The following is a 19376-nucleotide window of genomic DNA, read 5'->3' as shown; positions in this document are numbered from 1 at the left end:
TTGTGTTTTAATTTCAATTATTAGGGGGCAGAGATTTCCAACGGGAAGGAGGAATGCAGCAAGCTCCCCCTGCCCTCGTGGCTGCGGGGGGGGGGGGGGGGGGGGGGGGCAACACAAGTTCAATCCTTGATGGAAAAGGGGAAGGAGAGAGAATGAAAATGTGCCCAACCGCCTCCAGATTTTGTTAGAAATTTTGGTGTGTGCGCAAAGACGGCAAAAAAAAAGAGTCCTGGCGCCGCTTCTCCGCCGTCTCCACGCGCGTGAAAAGTTGTCCAATAATTTCCTCTCATTAGCTTCATGATCAGCTATATTAGCGACAATTAAAATCGCAACCTGGCAATCAAAGGCCGGGCAGGCAAACTTGCAGGCGCGCCTGACAATTACCCGGGCGGTGCCATGAATGGCAGCGCGCGCCGGGCCAAGAGGAGAGGCGAGCCAGGAGCCAAGTCCTCGTTGCGCGCGGAAAGAGGGCTCCGGGCTCCCGCGCGCTCCGGTGAAGCTTCGGGGGCTGGCAGACCCCCTTCTGTCCCACCGCCTCGGAGGGGCAAAGGGCGGGCGGGCGGGCAGCCTCTTCTCCCAGGCAGCGGGGCTTGGCGCGCTCGACCAGCAGCCCGGCGGAGTCAGAGAAGACGAGAGACTGAATGAGTGAGCGAGCGAGCGAGCGCCGCCGAGGCGCGGCCGCCTTTCCCACTGGCTGGCTGGCTGGCCCCCTTCGCAAGGCGGGGCTCCCTCCCTCCCTCCGCCACTTTCGCTTTCGCCAGGAAAACGCGAGCAGACCCCCCCCCCCTTCCTCTCCCCAGCCAGGCAAGCGGCGCTCGCTCGCCCCCGCCTCCTCCTCAGCCGGCGGGAGGAGCCTCTGCGCCCCAGCGCCACCTGCCTCTCCTCCCGCACCGGGCTCTGGGCGGGAGAGGCGCCGCTGCCACGCTCTGCCTCCGGCACCTACCCCCCCCCCCTCGCTCCAAGGCCGCTTTCCTCCTCCTCCGAGGAGACACTTCAGCTCCCCGCGGAAGAGGGTCGCAGCTGAACCCACTGCGCCTAACTCGGGACCCCCGTGCGCCCGGCTTGCGAGGAGACGCGTCTGAGCAAGAAGCCCGGCCGTGGCTTGGGAACCAGGCGGGCGGGGGCGAGCGGGCTGCTGCGCCTGCCTCGAGCGCTACGGAAGGAGGAGGCCGCCGCCGCCGCCGCCAGAAGTCCCGCTTCTTTCAGGGCGAGGCCGGACGGCAGCTTCCCCTTCCCGCGCGGAATGCCCAGAGCCGCGGCTCGCCGTCGGCGCCACTTGCGGGCCCAAAGCCGGGGCTGGCAAAGAAGCCGCCACCGGAGCCAAAGGCGACCTGGGAGAAAACGCGCCCGTCCTTCTGCGCGCTCTTGGGAGGAGGAGGAGGAGGGGGGGCTCCCACGCCGTGGCTCTCCCACGTGCAGCGGCCGCCCCTCGTCTCCATGCCTGGAGAGGGTCGCTTCCAGGAGCAGCCTGCCCCGTCTCCAGGGCCCGCGTGCTCCCTTGGGGGAGAGCGAGTGAGTCGCCCTCCTCCAGGCCTGCCCTTGCGTGAACCGCTCAGCCGACGGGCCCTCGGGCGGGGGAAAGGTCGCCATCTGCATCTCAATAGGGCCGCTTGAAAAATGATCCTGCCCCTGACTGGAGACCCGGCCTCGCCCGTCTGCCCCGACTTTGGAGGGCTCGCAGTTGGACGCCCCCCCCCCCCCAGCCAAAAGAAGCCCAAGCACCCCCGACGCCTTCTGCCGGCAGCTGCTCGCTGGAGAGGGCCCAGGGACCCCCGCACGCCCAGCGGTGGCTGCTCTCCCAAGAGGAGGTGTGCACTCACACACCACACAGATCCCCTCTCTCACACACGCGCGCGCCCGCCAGGTCTGCAGCCCAACAATCCTTGAGGACGCCGCAGGGTCCGAGCTTTTGACCCCCGATTAGGACTGGCTGAGAAGAGAGGCTGTGACATGTACGCCTCAGAGGGATCCGGCCCCGGAAAAGATAAAGGGGCAACCCGATCCTAAGAGGCGCCTCTTTTTAACGCCGAGACCGGCCAGCTTCCCGGCCCTACAGATTCAATGGAAGCGCCTACTAGAAAGCACGCAACAGCATCCTAAGAAGGTCCGCTGGGAATCCTACTCAGTGAGTCCGACTCTCTAGGATCCCATTGCGAGTGGGGCTACTCTCGATGTAAGCAGGATCGGCTTATTAACTGATAGCAGCACCAGCACGAAAAGGGGTAGAATCCTGTGTGGCGCCCCCTCCCCATTCCTGGCTCCTTCTGCCACTTATTTGCTACTACAAATCCTTGCCCTTTAGGCCACGTTAGAAATATGCTGGGCGGAATCCACTTCTCCAACGCACAGGCCACTATAGGGCAACTGAACGAAGTCGAGGAGTATCCTGTTAGGTGTCCAGGTGCCCTTGGCAGATGAGAAATCTCCCAACTGTCTGGATTACTTTGTCATAAAGGCAGAAATGCCAGGAACAGGCTCTTACCCTCCAGCAACAATCCAATGCTGCTAACAGCGGCAGTCAGATCTCTTGCTCTGGGCCTCAGTCAGCCATCTGCATAGTGGCCCCAACGTTGCCACCTTTTGCAGAGGGGTTGGGAGGAATGAAAGGGCAGAAAGGAAAGGGGGCTTTAAGAAAGAAATAGACTGGATCGATTCGTGGAACAGGGGCTGTCAGTGGCTTAAGAGGTGGCTACCAGAAACCACCAGAGGCAGGCGACACCCCACGGTGGCAGCATGCCTCTGTCTGCTCTGCTCCTTGATGCTCCAGGTCCAGGAGAAGCGGTCGGCAGCTGTAAAACAGGTTGCAGGGTTACAAAGGGGGGCCGGCCTGATTCAGCGCCTCGTCTCTTGGGTTCCTATGAAACCGCCGTCCAAAGCACCCACGATAAACAACAATCACGGCCAGGAAGGAGCCGTTTGAAATCAGGAGCGATCGCGCCTTTCACCAGCCCGGGTCTCGCAGGATCTTCCGCGCTCCACAAAACGAAAGGAGCTCTGCCTTGCCCTTTGGGCCGGGAAAAGAAGCCGCCCGGTCGGAAGCGGCTGTAATGAAGCGAGGCGGAATAAAGGGCTGTCAAAGGCGCGAGGGGAACCGATCAGGCACCGAGTGCGCGTCTTTCCACCCATTTGCGCGGCGTGGAGGGCAAATCAAATCTTTCTTTCGAGGCCTGCGGACGGGCGCCGGTCAAGAGCTTCCATTTGTACCACGCTGCCTCTCCCGCCAGACCGGACTGTCCATCAGGACCGGGGAGAAGACGGTGCAAGGTTTAAAAACAAGTAACGACAGGGCGCACCCGCGCCGCTCCGGACGGCCCGGAAGCCGCTCCCAAAGAAAGGGAATGGTGCGAAGTTCAAAGTTAGTCGCCCTACGGAGGAGTTAGCAGCAGCAGCGGCGTTTGGTGTAGGATGGGGAAAGGAAGGTCGCCTAGGCCTTGGGCCCTTGATGCCGCAGCCTGCGCTGGCGGGCGAAGCGGGCCAGGGAGGGATCCAGTCGCTCATCCTGCAGAGAGCGAAATCGCAGCGCCAGAGCACACACACACACCCCCGGGCATTTCCACGCTCCGCCAACTTTCCGCCGTGAACGCCCCCAGCCTTTCTGGTACCGGCGCTCCGTCCCGGGGCTTAGCAGCCGGCTGGAAACCATGCTCGTGCGCGCGCGCGGTACTCAGCCCCGGCGGCGCGCAAAATCGCTTTCCCGCTCTTCCACGTGGAGGGGCTGTATGGAAAGCGAAAGAGGCGCCGGGCCTCACTCCTGGGACAGTCTCTGCAGGCCGCCTGGATGCGAAGTGGGGGGGGGGGAGGGGGTGTGTGAACGCCGCACAGACACCGTCGGGAAGATCCAAAAAGTGCGACGTCCTTGGAAAGCCTCGTTTTCGTTAGAGCGCTGGACTGGGCTCACGTTCAAATCCATCCACGATTCTACAGGTCAGGTCTCCGGCTCAGTTTAACCTACCTTACCAGGTTGTTGTGAGGATGGAACAGAAACACGGAAGCTCCTCGGAGGAGGAGGAGGAAAGGAAGAGCCGCTAGGACACACCCAGAAAGCCCTTCGGGAGGCTCTGCAGGCCGCCGGCCTCTCTCCCTTCTCCTAAGACCGCGCTTTCCCTTTCAGCTCGGTCTGGCGGGGTCACATCCAGGCTCCGAGGGCAGCGGGCGCCCAGGCTGGGTCTAAGGCAGCGCGGGAGGCCGGTGCGTCTTGACCAGCTTCCCGCTGAAATGGGGTCGCGGCCTGAGAAAGTTGCAAGTTTGTCAACTACCCAGGAGGAGAGGCCGACCTCTGGCCGCCCGGGGGACCGAGATCGGCTGGGATCTCAGGATCAGGGCAGTGAACGGGGCCCAGGGCGAAGCGAGGGGCTCGACCTATCGTTCCGGGCCGCGTCCTGGAAGGGAAACCCCCCCCCCCCCCCGCCTCGGAGGGGCGCAACCAAGTCTCCCAGCGAGGAGGGCGCTTTGGGCAGGTTTCGTGCGCTGATTGAGTGGCCCCTCTCGCCCGTGGCCTTGGCCACCTCGGGGCGAGCAGCAGTCCTTCCCCCTCGGCTGTCAGGAATGCGGGAGGGGGGAGCACTGGGACCAGGGCGCGGGAGGCCCCCGGTGCCACGCAGGCAGCCCGGCCTTTCCAGAGCGACGGGGAGGCCGCCTTTCCAGGCCAGAATCTTACGAGGCCTCCGTCGCGCCAGCGCCCTTGGCTCCGGTGCGCCCTTCGCGGAACTTAGCCCTCCCCGCTCAGCTCCGAGCAGAATCCGGGGTTAATCCGTCTAAAAATCGGAAAGGGGAGCAGAGGCTCTTGCCAGATGTGTGAATGCGACATTTACAGCCTGTGCCTTGCTCTGGTTGGGCTGATGGAGGAGGGGAGCCGTAAGGAGAAGAGCTGTTGCATAACAAGGGGGAGGGCCCCAGCCAGGCATGCTCTTTTCAACCTCTGGCCTTGACTAAACACTCAGATCAGGGGCATGGCTGGTAAAGTCATCCCGGTGCCAAGGGGACTCTGCCTCCCAGCCCATCTGGGCAGCCGCTGAACAGGGATGCTCAAGCTCCACATCCTGGGACCTCTCCACTTGCACAGCAGGCCCAGGGTATGAGGCCTGTGGGTTCCTTCCTGCCAAGGCAGATGACAAAAAGCAACATCGCTACCCTGCACAGAAGCAGGGCATTTCTCAATGTCCTGCAGCTGACATTTCAGTCAAAAACCATCCCTTTTGGTGGCATCCTTTCATTTAGCATTAGATATTCTCTCCCAACACCTCACCACGCCTATCCAAAAATGGTTTCCATGTTTGACTTCCACAATGGCAGGTCTGCAGGAGCAGATCAAAAGTTGTCCACCTCATTTTTTTAAAGCAAGGGGTGATATTCTCATCCAGGTCCTCTGCACTCTGCCCTCCTCCACACTTCCTCTGGAGCAAAGCCAGAGGACCTCACAGATGTCTCCTTCAGAAGGAAGTGTGTGGACCACTGCAACCCTCATTGTCCCCCACAAGCATCGCCTTGCAAACCAACAGTACAAATGTTGCACAGATCCTTCAAACAGGCATTGTTTCCCTGACTCAGTGCGCACAGAGGTTTGGAGCAACTCTGGAACAATGGCTCATATAATGGATACAAGATATTGATCTCACTTCACAATTATCAGCCTTAAGTAACAATTCTCCTCCTATTGAAAAGCTAAAAAAAATAGACGTTGCGGTTCTAAGCAAGCAAACTTCATTAATGAAAATGCTATTCAGTGGAGGATGATAGAATGTCAGCCTTCAAAAGCCATTGCTAGGTAGAGATAAGGAGACTCTTGGTTGGCAGTTACTGTAGGCTGCCTTTCTACTTCTGTCAAGAAAAATGTATTTCCATATTTCTCCCCCAAAATTACTTGGCGGCAGAATTTAGCTGAACATATTGCATCAGAGGGGTTTTCACATTTTTTTTTGATAATTCTCTGTTGATTATTCTTTACAACAGATTTGAACACAAACAACGAGAACTAGGAATCACAGTAAGCAGAGGTATAAAACTTTAGAATATGATTTATCTTAAAATGTGACAGCTCTTTAAAAAAAACCCACCCTAATGGTATTTTTAATTTAAAATACACTCCAAAACCTAATAAATGGGAGAAGTCAGGCAGAAATAATCATGTATTAATTCTCTGCATTACAAAATCTTTTCAGAAGCTATTATCAGAGCAAGAGGCATTGTGGCTGAGATTCAGGGTGGGAGAAATCCTTTGTGCAACTGAAAGCCATTGTTCCTCTGTGCTGATGAAATTGTACTTGCAAATCTGCCATTCAAGGAGGCCCCCAAAAAAGAGAAGGGGGAAAATGTCCCAAGCAGAAGAAAAGGAATGACAAGAAAATAATTATTCTTGACTATAAACTCATATTAATATACATAGTTTCAGCCAGACTTTTTTTAAAAAAATCTTTTTTTTTAGTAAACTGACATTAAAGAATAGAAACTTAGACATTATCTATAGGATTATTATTCATAACAATAATTTAACATCTAAGCACACTGCTCAGTGTGTTTCTGTAGAAAACAATGAGGCTTGCTTATTAACATCACATTTTAGACTGGGCTAAATGAAGAGAAATGCCTGCGCTCCACATTAACAACAATTTTGAAGAGAAGTGTGTAAAAGGTCAACGAGTTTGGTGGATGGACGGTACATTCTCCTTGGCATGGAAAGATGCGCAAGATAAATAAGTCTACTTAATTTTAACAGCTTATGAAACACGTGCAAAATCATTCCTACTGTAAACACAAGGAAAATTGAGCTCTGAATTGTTTGGGTTCTTGCTCTTTGCATTAGACCTACATTAGCATCTAGTACACACACTTTCATTTGGAAGGATATTAACCCGTTCACTTCCTAGTGCACCAAGAACAGCATCAAATCAGTTGGACTGACAAGATGTGTTCAGGATAGGGAGGGGACAGTTTGTATCTTACTTAAATATACAGGTCATGCTTCAACTCCAGTCACACCTCAAAGACCAACAAGATTTCCAGGCTAAATAATTTTGAGAGTTAAAGCTTCCTTCGTCAGATTCAGATAATTTGTCAGATAAATACAAAGGTACCCTTGTTAGTTTATTAGCTGCCACATCCCCAAACATAAAATATAAGTTTTTTTATTATTATTTTGCATTTCAGATGGGGCGATTCTTTGGATTGGTGAAAGGACTGGAAGTAGGGCGGGAGAGAGCGCCCTTAACAGACTTCTGTCCTCCTTCCATTTCTCCAGTGTTGTTTCAGAATTACTTTTAGCAGATGTCAGTTCATCACCTGAAACAAAGTCAATTTAACGCTTTTACTTGGAGAGGGAAAGAGGCAGGCTGCAACTTGATGGGAAGGTACTTCTCCCCCCCCCCCCCCCGCTTTTGATACTATCCAAGGGTTGGAAAGATTAGACAAAATTGACACGCACAAAAGGCAGATGGATTTCTGGGAACTCTAGCTTATTCAAATCACTGAGAAAGGTCAAAGTGAGAGCCACAGACCTATTCATTTGGAGGGGCACAATGACCCTTCCTCAACCTTCAACCCCACAAAGCACTTGGGGGGGAGCTTCTCTATCTTTGAGAAGGATTAATATCCCCCAACAATGAAGGAATCGAACCCAAGGATTCAGCCAAGTTTCAAAGATTCTAGGATCAATAGGAGCTCCTTTCCTCTTGGTTCCTGAAGGTAAATACTATTGTGTAGCAAGAGAAAAGGGGAAGCGGGAAACCAAAGCTACTCTTCATAGGGAACTGCGTCTTGTTAGACAATGAGATGCTGAAATGTTAACAGTTGCCCAAAGGTTTAAGAGAGAACAGAAGGGTTACAGCAGTGTGGCAAGAAGAAACTGAGGAGTCTGACATACTCCTAGGGAAAAAAGATGCGAGAAGAGGGGAAGATGCATATAAATGACCAGTATAAATGCCTATGTGCAGACTCTCAAGGCAATCCATGATGCATTTCATACATTTCAACAAAACCAGATCCATTAAAACGCCAGCATTTGTTCTTCACTGGTATCTGGTCCTCTGACTGCTCCATATACATTCCCAAAGCAGGGGATATCTTTCACCACACTAACTGCTATGCTTTACTATTCAGTAGATGGAGCCATTTTAATATTTCTACAAAATTAAAAAAAAAAAAGAAATAGATGATAAGAGAGTTCACTCTCTCACCCTGAATGTACACACATACATGCTTCCCATTAGGTATAGGCTGTGGGTGCTCCTATTCTATGTGATTTGTGTGTGTGTGTGTGTTATACACACATTAATACTTACCATGATTGTATACATGCTGCATGGGCAAATAATGCTAACACGCCAGATACTCCTGATGTGTTTTCATTGTTTTCTGTCATCCTGTCAATACCCTACTTGCCTAAATACACATCTCACTCTTAAGATCTCTGTTGACAAGGAGTTTTTCAAAATATCTCATGTTTTGCCGTGTGTCTTCGAAGGAAAGGCCGCCTGTTTAAGCCCCCGCTGCATGGAAATAGAGCCTCAAAATAGTGTGCCGGTATTTGCGCCTTCCGCATTTGCAGCGTAAAGATGGCAAGCTTCTGAATGCCAATCAGGTCCGGCGGGCGCTTCGTTGCTAACGGGTAGGTTGCGAGTGGTCGAGCGAGGAGACGGAGACGGAGGCCCGCCGTCGAGAGAGCGCGGCCCTCGCTCGCTCGCAACTCCCCGTTTGGCTCCCAACACGTCAGCAACTAAATTTAAGGAGAAGCGACAGGAGGGCTATAAAAGGAAGGCGAGGGTGGCCCGACTGAGCTTTCCGTCTTGCCAAGGCGGGCCGAAGAGGGAGCGCAGCCGCTGAACCCGGGGGCTTCTGTTCCAAGGAGGGTCCCCACGGGCCACAGGGGAAGCAGCCGCTGCAGGGGCCGTCGCCTTCCCCCCACCCCCACGACTGGCAGGGTCGCAGCAGGTCCCCGAGCCCCGAAAGAGGCGTGCAGACTCCAGGCGAAACCACAGCAATGGGTCCCAATGGCAAGCCGCTTCTCCGGAACACATAACCCCGTCCCCACCGCCGAGAGGGAGAGCAGTCCAGCGCGGGGCAGTTAACCCGCCGTCCAGCCAGATGGAGCCGGGAGGAAGGAGGAAGCCGGCAGCCCAGCTCAAACCTCTCGGGCCGGGACCGGCTGGGAGGGGCAGAAGACCCCAAGGCCTGCCCGCAGCAAGGCCAGCCGCGCCTCTGAGCCTGTGCAGAGCGCCTCCCCTCTCCTCGCCACCCCTTCCAACCCCGCCCCGCTTCCTCCTCCTGCTACCCCAACGCCCCATACCTGCTTCCATGCTACTGCCGCCGCCTTCAGCGCTCCAGGCGGGCCGCCCGGGTACTTCTGCGGGTGCCACCGAGGGAAGCGCCGCCTGGCGCCCCAACCCCATTAGGCGACGGGGTGGCCACCCGGCCGCCGCTCAGGTCCGCCTTTATAGGGCCCGCGCGCAGCCCCGGCCGGCGGCGGCAGAGCACATGGCCCGGGCAGCGGTTGCCACGGCGACGGCTCCCTCCACAGGTTGCCGGCAACCATTGGCTGGCAGGGCCGAGACTCCGCCGGAGCCACCGGCTGGCGCGAGAGGCTCTGAATGGACGGCGGCGCTGTCAGTCAGCAGGAACAGCGGCCTCTCCGCGAGCCGCCCCCCCCCCCCCCTTTTAGGTGCCGCTGTCACTAAATGGAAGCTGAAGGGGGAACAATGGGGGAAGGGCGCGGGGCTCCCCCCCACCCCCCAAAAGGTTCCAGCACGAATACCATTTTTTATTAAGCCCACTATTTGCATGAAAATATAGCATCCAAATGCCCGCGTCCCCTGCTCTTCTAACAAGGAGTTTTCCTCCAAGAGGGAGGGGGAATTAAGCAGGCATTCAAGCCCACGGCTTCACGTCATGTACTGACGTGTCTTCACTTGGATAAAACCCCTTCATCTGCTGGAGATGTTTTTTTTTTCCTAAAGGCTGTCAGAAATAAGCTTTGCTGCCACTTCAGTCAGGCATCAGGAGATCTGTAAGATCTGCCGTTGAGGAAACTGTTCCGTACTATTAAAGTGGTTTTTGAGGGCGAAGGAATCCACCTAATTTTATTACTATGCCAGGGTCTGTTAAATAATCCCAGAGGGCAAAACTAATTTCATTAGCTTTGGGAAAGCCACTCAATAGTGAACAAATGCTGCTCTATAATTGATGTGGCAAATATCCTCAGCTGAGAGTCACATTCTCAACCTTTCACGAGGGGCGTCATGCGCTTCCCCTCTCCGGGCTCAATATGTGATGCAGAGGCTCCCTTAGCCCAAGACTCTCAGCTCTGTTTCGACAGCCGCTCCTCTACTAGCTGAGGTCCAGGCCAAAGGCTAAACCTGGGGAGGGGCCAAAAGAGCTTTGGTTCCATCCCCAATTTTTAACTATCAGTTTCCCCTATCTGCAACCCCTTCTATTCATTCCATCAACTAGCCTTCAGGAGGTGAGGGGCGTATCCAGAGTTGGGATCCAACCAGTTCTCACCACTTCTCTAGAAGTGGTTACTAATTTTTTTCTGAGTGCCGAGAAGGGGTTACTAAAGCAACCTCCCTGCCCAATAGGGACTGGAGGTGTGTGTGTGGCGGCGCCACTGTTTGAATCCCACCACCATCGGAACCTGTTATTAAAATTTTTGGATCCCACCACTGGGCGTATCTGCCAGGTCAATGGTGTATCTCCCAGAGGGACATGGGGGGGGTCAACTGACCCCGGGGCTGGGCATCACCCAATGGATCGGGGGTGGGGGGGCAGCAGGCCCATGGCAGGTTCCCAGCCTGGCTGCTCCTAATATCCAGTCCGGGAGCTTGCAGCGGGTCGCCCTTGGCCACTGGTCCTGACCAAGGGGCAGCCCACAGCAGGCTCCCAGTAAGGGGGTGCAGGGGGCACAGGGGTGGTGGGTGGGCACCCGGAGCAGGTGTTGCCCTGGGCGCCATTTCCCCCCAGTATGCTTCTGGGTGGGGTGCACTTCCCAAATATGCACTCAGACACTCAGGGCGGCACAGTGATTCTGGGATCCTGGGCAGATGCCCCTGTTGCCCATTGGCTAAGACCTCCCATGCAAGTATGTACATTGAGGAGTAGAGAATTTCACAGTTTTGACCACTTGTTTGAACTGCCCAAAAGCCACAGATTCCTGATTCATTGAAGTCAATAGAAGTGTAAAGCATAATAGATATTGCATAAATCCACTAGGACGCACCTGCATTTCAAAGGCCTCTCACCAGCCTATGAATTTTTTTTCTGGGTGTGGTTTTGAGCGAGTAACTCACCTGACCTTTTTCCCTAAGAGAAGGATAGGTTGCTACTTCATTCCCCTTTGCATACTCCTCAAAAGTCCCTGACTGTGTCCCCAGTATGAACCTAATTTTCAAAGCTGTCCCACACTACCTTTGCATATTCTCACTAAGTGTTCTGCTGCTGCTGAATTGCTCTGCAACTGTGTCTAATGCCTCCTGCAGAGCATTGTGGAGCTTGCCAAATCAACAATGCAGGAGGGGGCCTTTCTTGGCTGTGCTCCTCACACTGATGCTGCAATTATGGATAGAGGTGCTTCCCAGGCCTCCCATCTATACGCTAGGAATTTTTTTTTTTGAACAAATTATGAGAAAGTAGGGGGAATTTTTCATTGCAGCCTTGCACTTATTATCTGTCTGCCTCAAATTTAAAGGGATTCCGCCTCTCATTTTAGAATCCAGCAGGGTTAGGGGTTTTTTTCTCAGAAAAAAACTGAATTGATAAGATTTTTTTAAAAAACACGCACTTCTACAAAGGAGATGAGTTTTCCAAGTCTTCGCAAACCCAGATGCTGCAATATCCACATTCCTTCTGCCACTTATCAAGTAAAGAGCGCTTCCACACACATCAGCATGTTTAAGGGACCCAGGAAGCCTTTAAGAGTGGGATATTAAGCTTTTTCCACCTTTAGTGGAGTAAAGATTTTCCCCAGGACCACGATTAGAGGTAAAAGCTACAATCAAGTTTTTGCTTTGAGTAGCTATGACAGTCTATGGCAGCAAAATAAAACAGTCCAGTCACACCTTAAAGTCGGCCAAATTTATTCAAGGGAACAGTTTGGTGAGCCAGAATTCACTTCATCAGATGCACAAGGTGAGCTCTGGTGAGATCATGCGAAAGTAAATCACGGCTCTCTACGGCACCACTAGACCGCTGTCTTATTTTGCTGTTCTTACATGAGAGGCTGGGTGGTGGAGTTTTTAAAAAAATACAGCTCAGTGCTGAGTCTGTAGTTAACAAACTACAGCCGGTTTTCCCCCATGATATCCAGAAACAACTTTTATACCCTCTACCCTTCCTCAAGTCTGACACTTCTACAACCTCCGATGGAAGCAGGAGTGAAGGAGGGAGGGGACAGATCTGCAGGGTAACATCTGTTTGCGGAGCGCCTTTGAAAATCCCACAGCTGCAGCAAACAGGAGAAGAAAGGAAGAAAAGAAGTGAACCAGGGAAAGGAGCTCTTGTCAGATGCAGATGACAAGTCTTTGGGAGGCCTCCTTAGTCTCTGGCACTCTTGAGCCCCCCCCCTTCCCTAGTTTCCCTCCCGCTGGCCCCACGCCTGGCCAACACACTTAGCAAGACGGCTGGAGAGTGGCAGGCCCCGGCAGGGGCAAAGCAAGCATCTCCCTAACAACCTCTCCCTCCCTCCTCCCCCCTTCGTAGGCCCCTAGGAGGAGGCAGCTAGGCGGCCACGCCACTGGAGGACTCACCAAAGCAAGTCCTGAACTGCCCCTCCACCCCCTGAAGGGGGAATCTCACCCCAGTATTCTGTAATCTCTTCTGTATGTGAAGTGCCATCCAGTCGCCTCTATGAATGAATGTCCTCTAAAACATCCCATCATTAACAGCCTTGCTCAGGTCATGCAAACTGAGGACCCTGCCTTCCCTTTTTCTCTACCTTGCCCCAAATAGCCAGCCCGGTCTGTTCTATACGGGCAGCAGGCTATTGTGGGATAATGGGCCATTTCTCCATCAGGCAATGTAACCAGGTATGGGAAACTGCACAGGGGGAAGAGAGTGCCCATCAACACCCTTTTATCCCTGAGTTGGGTTAAGGTTTTGGGGGTGGGGATGAGGATGAGGATGAGGATGAGGTGATGTGAATCGTTCTACAATTTAACCTTCTGGCAAAACACCATTCTCCAATTGACTGACATTGGCTGAAAAAGCAAAACAGCTCTTTCTTTACCTAAGGTGCTTGTTCATAGTCAAACCTATGCAGAGTTACCCTGGTCTAAGCCCACTGAAACGAATGGGGTTGGAGCTAGATGAATTCTTCTTGCCCAGTTGCATTATTGGAGTCCTGTAAGAGCGGTCCTAAGAACTTGGCTCATGTAGCGCATAAAAGATAGATCCCTAAAATTAAAAGTGCAGCCAATAGAAGTGCCGGGGGGGAGCATGTTTACTCCCAGGACATTTTGGGGGCATAAAACGCTCATCCCACAGAATCACCTACCTGCAATAGCCTTTTGCCATTCCAGAACAACTTCAGCTGACAGCCTCATTCTCACCATCTAATGCTCACATCATCATCTGGTGAGTGAATTCCCATCATTTTTATTTAATTTGCGTTTGCAATATAATAAAATGCACGATAAAACTAAAGAGAATATGGTTTTTTTCTTTTTCCACGCTTGCTTTTTCTTACCTACCTACCTGCCTGTCTGCCTACCTGCCTGCCTGCCTGCCTGCCTGCCACCCACCACCACCTGCCACCACCACCTGCCTACCTGCCTACCTGCCTGCCTGTCTATCTGTCTATCTATCTGTCTATCTATACCTATCTATCTATCTACTCTATCGATCTATCTATCTATCTATCTATCTATCTATCTATCTATCTATCTATCTATCTATCTATCTATCTATCTATCTATCTATCTATCTATCTATCTATCTATCTATCTATCTATCTATCTATCTATCTATCTATCAATCAATCATGAGATTTATAAGGCGCCTCACCCCCGGACGGCTATCAGTCCTGGAAACTGAGGCTGGGAAATTTTCACCGTCAATATGGGCAAAACTGCTATCAGTCACTAAAAGACCTTGGTTGATTAACTTGTCTATGGCTGCATGATCTGATCAATTAGTTAATTAGCCATTCTATAATAATTATTTACAGTACAATCCTAAATAGAATTACTCCGGTCTAAAATCAGTGAAATCAATGGGCTTAGATTGGGGTAACTCCATTAGGATTACACTGTGAAAGTCTCTTGATGCAAGGGCCGTTTTGAGGAGATTTAATAAAATAAACAGTTTCCGCTCGGCTTAAAAACTCAGGCAAACAATTGTTTGAAGACATTCTTTCAAGGCATTCTGGGTATAGAACAAGCAGGTTCCTACAGTTCCACAGGGAAAGCCTGGATTAAAATCCTACCGGTATTTCTGAAAAAAAAATCAATGTTAAGGATACAATTAATGACTCAGCTGCTTAATCATGCCAGGCTGGTCAACTAATGCTTTCAATCTCACTGAAGGAGAAGAAGGAGAAGGTCTGAATTATTAACATGAGGCGTGTACGCATGTGCTGCACTTGGAAAATGTATGCAGAAATCAGGGCCAGGAGACAGAATAGGACATCATCTTCCAATACTATGAACAACAGTGAGTGATGCTCAGCTTCCCTCTCTTCACTGAGAGCCAGCGTGGTGCAGTGGTTAACAGCAGGTGCACTCTAATCTGGAGAACCGGGTTTGATTCCCTGTTCTTCCACTTGAGCGGTGGAGACTTATCTGGTGAACCAGATTAGCTTGTGCACTCCAACACATGCCAGATGGGTGACCTGGGGCTAGTCACAGTTCTTTGGAACTCTCTCAGCCCTACCATCCTCACAAGGTGTCTGTTGTGGGGAGAGGAAGGGAAAGGAGCTTGTAAGCCACCTTGAGTCTCCTTACAGGAGAGAAAGGTGGGGTATAAATCCAAACTCTTCTTCTTCTCTTCTAAGTCAAAAGAGGGGCCATGATGTCTTTGTCTGCTCCAGCTTATAGTGATTGAGAGAAAGGGAGAGGGATATAAATTCAAACTCCTCCTCCTCCTCCTCCTCCTCCTCTTCTTCTTCTTCTTCTTCTTCTTCTTCTTCTTCTTCTTCTTCTTCTTCTTCTTCTTCTTCTTCTTCATCTCCTCCTCCTCCTCCTCCTCCTCTTTGCCTGTCATGAGACACTCTGAAGACTCCCACTGTTTTGGCAGTGATGTCCTTTGCCCTCTACAACTCATTTTCCTTAGATGCCGTTTAGTAAGCTACAGAGCATCTTTCCTTATATTGCTTTTAGTATACATGTATGGAAGAATTAGAAATGCATATGATCTTCGCAATCAGGGCTGCAGGTGTGTTTCAATCAGGGCTTTAAATGAACTTAGTGACGACTCTGTGGAGAGAGGGAATTTAGATTTCCCTTCCAAGGTTGCTCCTTTGTGAAGCTAATTGCTCCGTCTGAAGCAAGCTCTAAAACTCCCTACTTAAAACTTCCCAGTACTATTTTCTCCTCCACAGAGTGGTACACATTTGGCAACATCTGTTAAAATATTTTAATCTCTCTTCTCGGTATAGAAGTGTCACTCTGGTCACTGTTAACAGCTACGTTATTTCAGGAGTCAGAAAATGGTGCCAATATTTTTGTGGCACAGAAACAACAGATCCCAGTGCAGCATTTCCAGTTTGCAGCTCTTGAGGAGGAAAGGAAGCAGACAAGGGGAAAAAAAAACATTGCAAATTTCACATGCAAAAGGAGCTCAGTAGCCAATGCAGAAGCCCCTGCCAGGGCAAGCTCCTCCCCCTCCTAACACCAGTGCTTCCCAAACTTTTGGAAGTGGGACCCTCTTTTACATTTATTGTACTTTTCAAGAGCCCTTTGCCATATAATGGCATCTGGGGATCTCCTGCTATTACAGCTGACCTCCAGACCATAGAGATCAGTTCCCCTGGAGAAAAGGGAGTGTGAACTCTGTGGCCCTGAACCATGCGGAGTTCTCTCCCCTCCCCTCCCCTCCCCTCCCCAAACCCCAACCCTTTTCAGGCTCCACCCCCAAAGTCTCCAGGTAAAAGAAGAGTTTGGATTTATACCCCCTTTCTCTCCTGTAAGGAGACTCAAAGGGCTTACAATCTCCTCCCCCCCCCCACAAAGTGAGTACGTGCAGGTTTGAGGCCTCCCAAAGAAGCTGCATTAGCCAAAGAGTCACCTTCAGCTGGTGTGTGCTGGTACAGCACAGGCTAATCTAGTTCCCCAGATAAGCCTCCACAGCTCAAGTGGCAGAGTGGGGAATCAAACCTGGTCCCCCAGATTAGAGTGCACCTGCTCTTAACCGCTACGCCACTGCTGCTCCTCTACCCTCTACTTCTCTACCCAGAGCTGGCCACCCTGTATTCTACCTCCCTAACAAAAAATGCTGGAAACTTACATCAGTGAACACTGGACAGTTTTATATTTTATTTTTCATGTATAGTAAGTATAAATAGATCCACTTATTGATGAGCAGCCTGTATTTTGTGGCCATTTTGCTCTTTAGGCCAAAGCCACTCCCAATTTGCCATCCGGACCCCCAGCCCATCTGCCACTGAACCAACAGCGTTCCCCCCTCCCCCCCGTCACACCAGGCTTGAATCCAGAATTACTTTAGAAGAAGGAGATGGAGATGTGTTGTTTTGAAGCAGCATTTTTTGGGCAACGGAGTGGGTTCTGCCTTCTCCCTTTGCAGAACAAACCATACATGTCCCTCCAATGACATGTCATGCCACTCTAAACTTAAAAGCTGTTATCCAATCATTCTCAGATCACTTTGGGACAAACCTGGCATTACATGCCGCTCTGTCACTGTCTCCATCTTATTTTTGTTAACCAAGAGCAGGCTCAGCAGACAGAGGGATGTTAGCCTACCCCCCCCCCCCCATACCCCGCTCTACTGAAATATGGATCTCATATTATTTTTTCTGTAAAAACTGTACTGGCAGAAGCCAGCTTCTCATATTTGTGTGTGTGTGTAGCAGAGTGTCCACCCAAAAACAGGCCAAAGGTCTGTTTGCAAGATTAAATCAGTGAATGAGTTACTCCAGTCAATAGAAGCTGGAAGCCTCGTGAACTGCGGACATGCATCTTGATTACCACACCCCACTAAGCTGTTGTGATGAGGGTTGGTAGATCCCAAAAAAATTCGGGCCCTGTTCAGGATCGGGCCCAGTGTGGACGTATGAGCTCGGATCACTCATGCTCTGAGCCTACCAGGCTCGGATATCTCTGATTTTCATTAACATCCGAGATTCTTGGATACTTTTTTGGTGTGTTTTCCTCTTTTCCTCTTCTGTCCTCCCCCCTCCACCTTGCATTCAACCCTCCTCTCCTCCCCAGCATCCAACAACTCCCCGCCACAAGGCTCTTCTCCCCCCCTTCCTCCATGTCAACCTCCTCCTTTTGCAGTCCACGGACATGGCGCACGGCAGCGGCGGCCCCCGAAGGGGAGCGGGGCCAGGTAGAGGAGGCCAGGGGAGCATTGGGAAGCTCGGCGCCAGGCAAGCCCCTGGGGCCGCCGCTGCCGTGCGCCGCATCTGTGGGCTGTGCTACGCCTGACGTGCCCTTCTCCTGGGCACCAGTGAGATCCACGGTGAGATCCATGGTGCCGCTAGGCAAGACTCTGCGGAGGCCGGCGGCAGAAATGGGCTCCATTGGTGCCCGGCGCCGAGCGTCCCAATACTCTCCTGACCTCCACCCGGCCCCCCTCCCCTTAGGGGATGTGGATGGAGCCAAGGGCCAGCAGGGAGATTACAGCAGCGCCAGTCCGCCGCTCGGGGAAGGCCCGATCCAAACGCATGGTGTTCGGAACGGGCATAGTTCGGAGGGGTCGGGGTCAGGCCCTTGGCCCTCTGAGACCCTCCGAACAGGCTCAGCTCGGCCCGATCCAAGGGTTGGGCCGAGCCGAACCGCCATCCCTAGTTGTGACACAATAGATCCCAGAGAACTCCCTGATACTAAGATGCACATTTACTCTGCTTTTGAGAAACCATTTCCCCAAACAATTGCTCTTTCCCTGCATTTCCTCTACCTCTAGATACGATCTCCCTAACAATCAATCCCTTCCTGATCCAATCAAAGCCTCAGCCAAATTTGAATACCTGGGCAGAGTCTTTTAAGATACTCTGCATAAAGCCTTTCAGAGCTCCCTTGATGTAATCAAGACACAATTGACTCTATTATCCCAACACTTAGAAACAATAGATAGAGCTTCTAATTAGCTCAAGCCAGCAATCCCAGCAAGGGAAATCCCAGCAGATTCAGGAAACAAAACTGAAACTTACTTGTTCCCACCCTTACCTGCGCAAAGGGGTATAAAAGTACTGTGCACCCCAGACTCAGCACTCTTTACTGGCTAAACCTCTCTTGGTCTAGTTGGTTTGAGACATGATATCGTCCTTCTCATTGGATTCCCATGCTGGCATAGGAATCCTTGCCTTCTTCAAGATCTTCTCTGCAGAATTTAGGTAACGTATGTCCCCTGCTCCCTCTCCCAACTCTATGATTACATAACTTAGGAACTGTGTGTATGCTTCTTAACATCTCACTGTATGATTGTTTGCAACCAAAATTTACATAAAAATATTTAAACTACAATTTGGTCTCTTGTGCATTATCTGTGGAACTTTCAAAAGCCAATTCTGGTATAGTTGTCTAAAAGATCCTATCTAGCCTGCCTCTCACACTGCCAAGCTGAGTTATTTCCCCATTGCTACTTTGATAAAAATATTCATACTGTTAAACTAGGTAACAGGAAGGTAGATGGAATTCATTCCAGTACTAAAATCGCCCATTTCTGCATGAAGTCCAGCTGCCTGCCCCTGGGCTACATAGTTCTCTTTGGACATTAGAGCTCCTAGACTTAGTGTGGTGTAGTGGTTAAGAGCAGGTGGATTCTAATCTGGAGAACCCGGTTGGATTCCTCATTCCTCCACTTGAATGACAGAGGGTTACCTGGTGAACCAGATGTGTTTCTGCACTCCTACACTCCTGCTGGGTGACTTTGGGCTAGTCACAGTTCTTCAGAACTCTCTCAGCCCCACCTACCTCACAAGGTGTCTGTTGTGGGGAGAGGAAGGGAAAAGGAACTTGTAAGCCACCTTGAGCCTCCTTACAGGAGAGAAAAGTGGGGTATACATCCAAACTCCTCTTCTTCTCCTCTTCTAAGTCATGATGTTTCTGTCTGCCCTGGCTCATAGTGACTGCTAGTCTGCAATATGAAAACAGTTTCAAATTGCTTTTTAATATTTTTTTATCTTAAACTTGCCATTCTCAACATACTTGCTTGAAATAAAATTCAGTTGAAGTACATCACCATAATCCAGAAAATGCTGAGTTTGCTCCTTATTT

General features: G+C 51.5%; 1 protein-coding gene across 1 annotated transcript in view; it reads right to left on the bottom strand.

The window, feature by feature from the left end:
• The window catches only part of PTPRN2 (protein tyrosine phosphatase receptor type N2), a 714418-nt gene that overhangs the window by 136173 nt on the left and 558869 nt on the right, over positions 1–19376 (bottom strand). The gene's annotated exons all lie outside the window — the stretch shown is intronic.

This window comes from Sphaerodactylus townsendi, linkage group LG11 (assembly GCF_021028975.2).
Source record: "Sphaerodactylus townsendi isolate TG3544 linkage group LG11, MPM_Stown_v2.3, whole genome shotgun sequence".
In the NCBI taxonomy this organism is placed as follows: Eukaryota; Metazoa; Chordata; class Lepidosauria; order Squamata; family Sphaerodactylidae; genus Sphaerodactylus; species Sphaerodactylus townsendi.
Note: the sequence above shows the minus strand (reverse complement) of the source record. Positions and strands in the feature narration are given on the sequence as shown.